Genomic DNA, 8,355 nt, shown 5'->3' on the forward strand with positions numbered 1-8,355 from the left:
TTTACTTTCTAATAGGAATTTTCATGGTTTAGCAAATTCCTCACCACCACTGTGCTCCTCAGTGCTAATGCTGGAACCATTCATGTGGGGTTTGCATTCCTAAAGGCTACCTTTTTAGAGTGTTGCTCAGTCATCTTCCTGAAACTGCTGAGGCCATCTCCTTGGCATGTTTTGTTTTAATGTTTGTGTGACTGGTGATGTATACCTAAAAGGTCTATTAAACTTAGTGTCCAGTTAGGGAGAAAGTTACTCCTCTTGGCTGCTTTTGATCATATCTCTTGTATGTATATGTCTATAGCTGTTCTGAGCACAGAAGTACATACACATTGAGCCAATTCAGGTTTCAGATGTTCTTGGTAGCTTATGTCCCACAGGGTATGGATTTTTGCACAACAGTGACAGACTTAAAAGCTGAGTAAGTTGAGTTGGTGTGGTATCAAAAAGTGGATTTAGAATGTGATTACTAAAGATAGTTCTGGTTTACCTCAAAATTGCAAAGCTTCTCCCTGAATTCAAGTGCCTGGCCAGCTGTCACAAATGATCGTATTCCTTTAAGGCAGTTAGTTATTTTAAGCTTTGTTCACACATTGGCAAGTATGAAAATAAATGAAGTGTTTTAAGAGCTATGAGTCTGTGTAAACCCATTAAATGCTGTTCGATGCAGCGCTTAAGAGTATGTGCGCTGGTAATGCAGTACTGTTTACTCGTGTCCCGAAAGAGTGTGAAGTGATGTGGGTTGGTTTTAGCCAACCTCCTGTAGGATCAGCCTTTGAACTGCTGTGAACTTTTCCATGACTTGAATATGGACACAGACAAAACATTATAAGGAGAAACGTTTGTTTTTCCCATTCCAGAATGTGGGAGCTTAGTCTTATTTTTGTGTTTAGTCATAAACTCTCAAGTTGGCAGCTACAACCAAGGGTCAGAAAATGGTGCATTCCACCTCATGTAATTATCTCTGCTAATTAGGAGAAGCAGAGTTAATGACAGAAAACATTTTGCTTGGGTGGTTTCTTAAAAAAAAAAAAAAAAGAGAGAGTGAGAGATGATAATTCTTAAACATTAGTTTTTATTTTTGCTATTTTTTTTTTTTTTGAGCTGGGGATCGAACCCAGGGCCTTGCGCTTGCTAGGCGAGCACTCTACCATTGAGCTAAATCCCCAACCCATATTTTTGCTATTTCTTTAAGCTGTCTGATGTGCCACAAATTTATTTTAAGGTGTTTGTTTTTTATAATAATTGTCTTAAGAGTGTTCTCATGAGATTAGTTGTAGATATTTTTCAAAATACAGCTGGGTTCTAAAAGTCTGAGTACTGCTCTAGGCAAGTATGTGAGCTCTGGAGAGAAGGGAGGTTGTGGAAGTTGTTGACTTTTGTATCTCCATGCTGTCAAATAAAGGTCAGAACATAACTGTGCATATCTGCTGTTCCAACAAGAACTGTGGCTTCTGTGGCCCTAAGTGAAGGGCTGATGTTGTAAGTTGACTGTTTTATTGTAAATTAATCCATTCTAATTTTTAAAATCTTGATTGTTTTCCTTGTGAAATAATTTTAAAAAATAAACTGGAAGTTCTTTGCTTACCTGTATTTTTCCCACCAAGGTCCTTTATAGAAAATGTATATTAATTTCAAATATTGATGTGCTATTTGGACAGTGTTGGGGGGGGTCTCAAGTTCATTTCAGCTCAATACACAGTAAGGGACCTTCTGGGTCCTTCACTGAGGCTTCTCTTTCTGTGGTTTTGTTACTCCAGGGCCCCATATGTTAAAGGAAACCTTCTTTTCTGAGTAGCAAGATGAAGTTAGACAGGGTCCCCCTCCACCCTGCCAGAACATGAATCTTCCTTTCACGCCACACTGCCACACTGTCATTACCTACTCTGGAGTCCTTTGTCTCAGTGACTGGATCAGTAGCACAGTTCACCTACAGGTTCAACGTGAGAGAAGAGTGTAGCAACACATACAGTTTATTGTGAGCTGTCAAGCTCTTACTGTGGCCACTTTACCATACCTGCATATGTGCATCTGTCCAGGAAGAAACAGTACACATACAGGGTAAAGTTTTGTGTTGCTCCCTGCAGTTGTAGGAAGACTTAGGTTCTGCCTTCCTGGGCAGATGGAGACCACTATATAAAATAAGTCAAGGTTTGCTGGGGGGCAGGAGCGGCGTTATTCAAGACTATTTGGCATACTCTCAATCATGAATAAGAAGCAAACTACTGTTGGGCCAGGATGAGGTAACACACATTTCTAATCCTAGCACCTGGGAGGTAGAGGCAGGAGGAGAAAAACAAAAGTGACAAAACACTGCTAAGTAGGACCACTCAGGAACTGCACCTAAAGAAGCTAGGTCGCTAGGGTTCAGCTCTGCAGCTCTGTCATGTGGGCTTCACCTTTGAAAACAAGCAATACTTAAGGTCATCGAAAGGCCAGTGTGGTTGCATGAGTTACTTGATACCCATAAATATGTGAAGAGAGGCCAAGAGGCTCTGCGTGATCATTTTGCAAAACTGCCTTAAGAAGGCTTTGTAATGCTTTTAAAATAACCAGGCAATAGCACGTGGTCCTTAACCTTACTGAATGAAAACCAAATTGAAGAATATACCAAAATAGATAACAAGTGTGCTTTTCAGTGTCAAAATGAATTGAAATGGTTGGCACTGAGCTGAAGCTGGCCTACAGTACTGATGATTCTTGGCTTGGAGACTTATTTCCATCACATGGATCACCATCACTTTAAATCATTTGGGAATGGGAACTAGTTACTTCTCAACCCAAAGGCAGAATCTAGTCTTTGCTTAGCAAGTATAAATTCCAGTGGCCACCACTGTAGGAGCTTTTGGGGGTGGAACTGTTCCTGATGGCTTCTAAAGCTAGAGGCAGATGCATGCCTGACTGGGGCAGATGTGGTTGGAAGCTGTCAGTTGTCAGAGAATGGGGTCTTGCCCAATTTAGAAAAAGCATTCTTCCAGAATGGTTGCTGTGGATGTGACTAAATTAACAGTGTTAGCATTTTCTGTAGGCACTTGCGAGTATGGATTATGTATGATATTTAAGTCGGAAAAAGAAAAGCCTTACACACCATTCTAAACAGTTTGGTATAAAGTCAGTTCTCCACATTTACAGCAGAGACCAAACATGCCTGATCTGGATGTTTTTTTAAGTCTATAGTAGATAGGATTTAAAGACATCTTGAAAGAGAGGTCAAGAGACCTTGTAAATGTATGCTTGTTTTGCCTGTAAAATTTGAGGAGTTTGATGTTTAACATTGAAGTTCAAAAATGAAACCCTAGCATGGCATATGAACCAAGTTAGCAAAGCCTGTGTTCCTCCCTGAGAAGAGCATCTGGGCCCTGCTGGGAAGCATGGCACAGTCCTAACTGAGTGTTCCACTTTCAGGAGAGCCCAATGCGCTTTGCTTTAGCAAGGTTCTTTTAGTGCCTGTTTTGTGCCAAGGCTCTCCTGCTTTGGACACGTGAGAGTGAGCCAGGTAATGCCCATATTTCACTGGGAACAAATAGCCAAAACAAGTTTCTTCGTTGCAATTTGGAAACTACTTCCAAAGGGCCCAGCTTCCTTAGCCTCTGGTTGGGGCTGCTGTCTTCAGGCAGTGCCCACAGTCCCCTCTGGGTTTTCTGAGGACACTGGGAACTGTCCATGATGTCCCAAATGTGGTCTAACCTCACTGCCATTTTTCTCCTTTGGGGCTTTTTGAGACAGCTGCTCTTCACCACACATCCTTTAGTCCACACAGTGATGAATGGCTCAGACCATGCATATCGGTGAGGCCCGGGTATTGGTGTGGTTTGTAGCCCTAAGGCCTGGTCCTCAAGGTAACTGGTATTGAGAGATGGTGGAATTTCTGAGCGGTAAAACCAGAGAGGAGCTAACTGGGTTATGAGGGCAGCGCCTCCAGCAGCAATTAATGCCCATCTCAAGGGAGTGAGTAAGGTGTTGAGAAACTGGACTTGCCACTGACAGAACAGGTTGTTAGAAAGTGAGGTAGCCCCACCAGATGGGCCTCTTCCTCATGCAATCCTGCCATCTTATGATGCAGCATAAGGCCCTTTGCAAACTTGTCAGACTCCCAAACAGTATATGTTCATACCTGCAGAGTGTCAGCTGCTTCCGCCAGAGCCTCAGCTCACAAACGAGCTGTTGAACAATACAGTATCATTGTATTGTATGTATTTGCCGGAGGGTGTGTGTGTGTGTGTGTGTGTGTGTGTGTGTGTGTGTGTGTGTGAGAGAGAGAGAGAGAGAGAGAGAGAGAGAGAGAGAGAGAGAGAGAGAGAGAGATGATCAGGACAATTGATATCAACATTTTTACTGTGTCTGTAGTGTGTGTTTATATGGGGGGTGTCTGTGGTGTGTATATATGTGTTTACGTGTGGGGCTCCCCTAAGTGCCTTTACTCACCATATCATCTTGTCAGTACCTCAAAAATAATAATACTGCTATTCTAAAAACTAATCAGAAATAGAATTAAATGAAGACGACTTTACATTCTTTCCATACTTAAAGAAAAGCAGGATTAATTAGAAAAGATGCAAAAGACAAAGACATCCTTTTGCTAAGGATTTCTGGGCAATTTCCCTAAAGTTGAGAGATGATAGGCCTAGGGCCTATTGTATTTTGCTTTAAAATTTAGGGCTCCCAGCACCCAAACCCCACCTTGGAGACAGGCTGGGACCTGACCTTGATTCAAGTGTAGCTAAGGCTGACCTTGAATTCTATTCTGCCCCTTCCTCTGCCAACTGCTGGGACTACAAATGTGTGCAGGGCATTTGTTTCTTACAATAGAAATAATATTTGTGCTGGGTGATGGTGGCACATACTTTAATCCCAGCACTCAGGAGGCAGAGGCAGGTGGATCTCCGTGAGTTCGAGGCCAGCCTGGTCTACAGAGCTAGTCCAGGATAGGCTTCAAAGCTACAGAGAAACCCTGTCTCAAAAAACAAAACAAGGGGCTGGAGAGATGGCTCAGAGGATAAGAGCACTGACTGCTCTTCCAGAGGTCCTGAGTTCAATTCCCAGCAACCACATGGTGGCTCGGAACCATCTGTAATGAGATCTGGTGCCCTCTTCTGGCCTGCAGTCATATATGCTGTATACATAATAAATAAATAAATCTTAAAAAAAACAAAAGTTCAACGTGGAAACCCCGGGAGGTCACTCTCCCCAGGATACCCTGGGAGGTCACTCCCCTCAGGCTCTGTCCTAGTGGCATAGGGGAGCATAGTGCTCTGCCCCGTGATGTACAGTCCCTTTCCACAACGTTGGAGATGAAGCTGGGCTTCGAGTCTGCGTCTGCATATTCCTACGACTTCTCAGAGTCCTGTGGATGATGACTGAGGAGACAAACCATGCAGGAAACAGTCTTAAATCTCGAAATCTGGGAGTGAGTCTGACGGGTTTGTTTCTAAAGTTGCTTTAGAATTTTACTTACTGAAAAAAAATGCGATAAAAATTTAAAAAAAAAAAAAAAAGGTGAGACTCACTATCAACTCACTACTCAGAAGGGTCAAGCTGTAAGTTGCCTAAGGCAGTTTTCAATGTCTTTACCATATGTAAATTAGTAACCTTTCACAAAAACAAACTTATACTACATATACATCTTTGTTATGATTTTCACTAATAAAATTCCTTGAATATTTTCCATGTTAATAATACTCATCCACACCAGCACTTGAATAGCTACTGGTATTTATTTTATAGTGTGCTGTACTTCAGTCAATCAGTTCCTTATAGAGATCATGGAGCATTCCTACTTGTTGGCTATGGTTTAACATTGTTGAAGTTGGGTGTGGTCATCACAACCAGTCCTAGCACTTGAGAGGCTGAGGACCGAGTTCGACAACAGCCTGGGCTGTATAGAGAGATCTTGTCTCAAGAAAGCAGATTCCGCCAGATCTCTGTTTAACAGCTGGCTGTCCTGGAACTCACTCTGTAGACCAGGCTGGCTTCAAACTCACAGAGATCCACCTGCCTCTGCCTCCTGAGTGCTGGGATCAAAGGCATTCACCACCATTGCCTGGCTGTTTTTGGAAAGCAAATCTGTGAGTTTGAGGCCAGCCTGGTTTACAGACCAAGTTCCAGGCCAGGCCGAGGTACATTGTCAGACCCAGTCTGTAAAAAACAAACAGTAATAACAACAAAGATAGTTCAGTCATTAAAAGCACTTATTGCTTTGCAGAGGACCCAGATTTGATTCACAGCACCCACATGGCAGCTCACAGTTTCCTATGACAGTAACACCTTTTTCTGGAGTACAGAGAAAGGCACCACCCATACACCACACATGGTGCACATTTGTATGTGCATATAAATACTCAAAATACATGAGCTAAAAATAAATCTTAAAAAAAGAGAGATGTATTTCTGACCTGCATCAGGTTTAATTTGCAAAAGGAGACTTTCTCTTGAAATGCACCCATTTATAGTTTGCTTTGATTTTAAATTTTACTTACTAATTTTTTTCTAAGGGTTTTTTTTTTTTTTTTTTTGAGCTGAGGATCAAACCCAGGGTCTTGCACTTGCTAGACAAGTGCTCTACCACTGAGCTAAATCCCCAACTCATACTTACTAATTTTTTAAAAAAGCTTTTATGTATGAGTGTTTTACCTGTTTGTATGTCTGTATGCCATGTGCGTGCCTGATGCCCTCAGAAGCCAGAAGAGACTGATCATCTGGGACTGAAATTACAAACCATTGTGCCTTCATGTGGTGCTAGGAATTAAACCCAGGTCTTCTGAAAGAGCAGCCGGTGTTTTTAACCACTGAGCCATCTCTTTAGCCCCAAGATGTGTGTGTGTGTGTGTGTGTGTGTGTGTGTGTGTGTGTGTGTGTGTGTTCATGAATACCATGTGTGTCAGTGCCCACAGAAGCCAGAAAAAGGGAAAGGTAATGGATCCCTTGGCATTGTTATTACAGGTGTTGTTAATCACGAAGTATAGGTGCTGGGAACCAAACTGTGGTCCTCTGGAAGAGCAGCAAGGGCCCTTCATTACCTAGCCACCTCCCCAGCCTGTTCCAAAGCTGGTTTGGACGAACATGGCTGGCTGACAGTGTCTAGCTGCTTCATCTTTTTTATCTGCAGATCTGAGACACTGTCTGTCGCTGCCTTCTGTGCCCCACACTCAGTGCTGAACAGAATGGGTACCGGAGGTGGGCTAAGTCTGCTCTCTGTAGGACTCTGCTAACAGGAAATCTTTTTCTGGAGAATTCCTTGCTGGCTTGGTTGGACACACTTGTCAGGGGCTCTCCTACCTACTCAGCCTTTCCATCATTTTCTCCTATGTCAGACCTGTACTAGGTGATCTGAAGGTCCTCCCAACTATTCGGCTCTCTCCCTTTTATCTGTCACAGGCCCTGCCCGCCCCCCTCCCCCAATTTCTTGGGTGTCTAATCTAACTAAGCATCACACTAAGTTACCCAGGCTTCTCTGGTTCTATAGTCCAGGTGGGCCTTGAGTTTATAATTCTCCTGCCTCAGTTCTTGAGTAGTTTGAAATACAGGCTCAAACCTGGGTTTGAGAGACAGAGAGATATACATACATGAGTGTATGCACCCAAGGAGACAAGAAGAGGGTGTCAGAGCTGGAGCTAGAGTTGCAGGGGGTTGGGAGTCATCTGCTGTGGGGGCTGGGAATCAAACTTAGGTCCCCTGCAAGCACTCTTAACCAATGGGCCATCCCTCCAGCCCCAACTGTTTTTGAGAGAGGAGTAGGTGATCTGAGAGTGCACTATGCCATTCATGGGTGGAGTCATTGAAATGTGTGCAGTATCCAAACTCCATACTAGTAACAATTCTGGGGGCCCTGAAACAGCTCAGCAGGAAAAGGAACGCGCTGCCGAGCCTGACCACCTGAGCCCCATACCTGGAACTCACATCGTAGAAGCAGAGAACTGACTCTCAAAAGTTGTCCTCTGTTTTCCATACAGCACAAATACATTTAAAAATGTAATTTCCCAGTTGGTTCCAGCTTCATCAGTCATAGCCAATATGTCCAGAACTCTCCCCCTGACTATTATCACCTCTTACACACTTTGCTTCCAATTTCACAAATAACTATTGGGTCATTGTCACCACAACAGCCAGTGTGTTTGTCATTGTGTCCCAGGTCTTCCCATGTCTGAGGGATGGCACCATAGCTCCCGATGTATAAGGGAATACATTTGCAACGTAATGGAGCTTTAGAATAAATTTTTTTTTAAAAAAAAAAAAGTAATTTCGCCGGTGGCGGCGGTGGCGCACGACTTTAATCCCAGCACTCGAGAGGCAGACCCAGGCGGATCTCTGTGAGTTCGAGGCCAGCTTGGTCTACAGGGCAAGATCCAGGACAGACACCAAAAC

At 43.3% G+C, this 8,355-nt stretch overlaps 1 non-coding gene across 1 annotated transcript; it reads left to right on the forward strand.

Annotated features, from left to right (window-relative positions):
• The first annotated feature begins 5,181 nt into the window (after positions 1 to 5,181).
• On the forward strand, positions 5,182 to 5,381 carry LOC118586439. Its single transcript, XR_004945326.1, has one exon. It is a non-coding gene; the product is annotated as a small nucleolar RNA SNORA73 family (small nucleolar RNA).
• The last annotated feature ends 2,974 nt before the right edge of the window (positions 5,382 to 8,355 follow it).

Source organism: Onychomys torridus, chromosome 6 (assembly GCF_903995425.1).
Source record: "Onychomys torridus chromosome 6, mOncTor1.1, whole genome shotgun sequence".
NCBI lineage: Eukaryota > Metazoa > Chordata > Mammalia > Rodentia > Cricetidae > Onychomys > Onychomys torridus.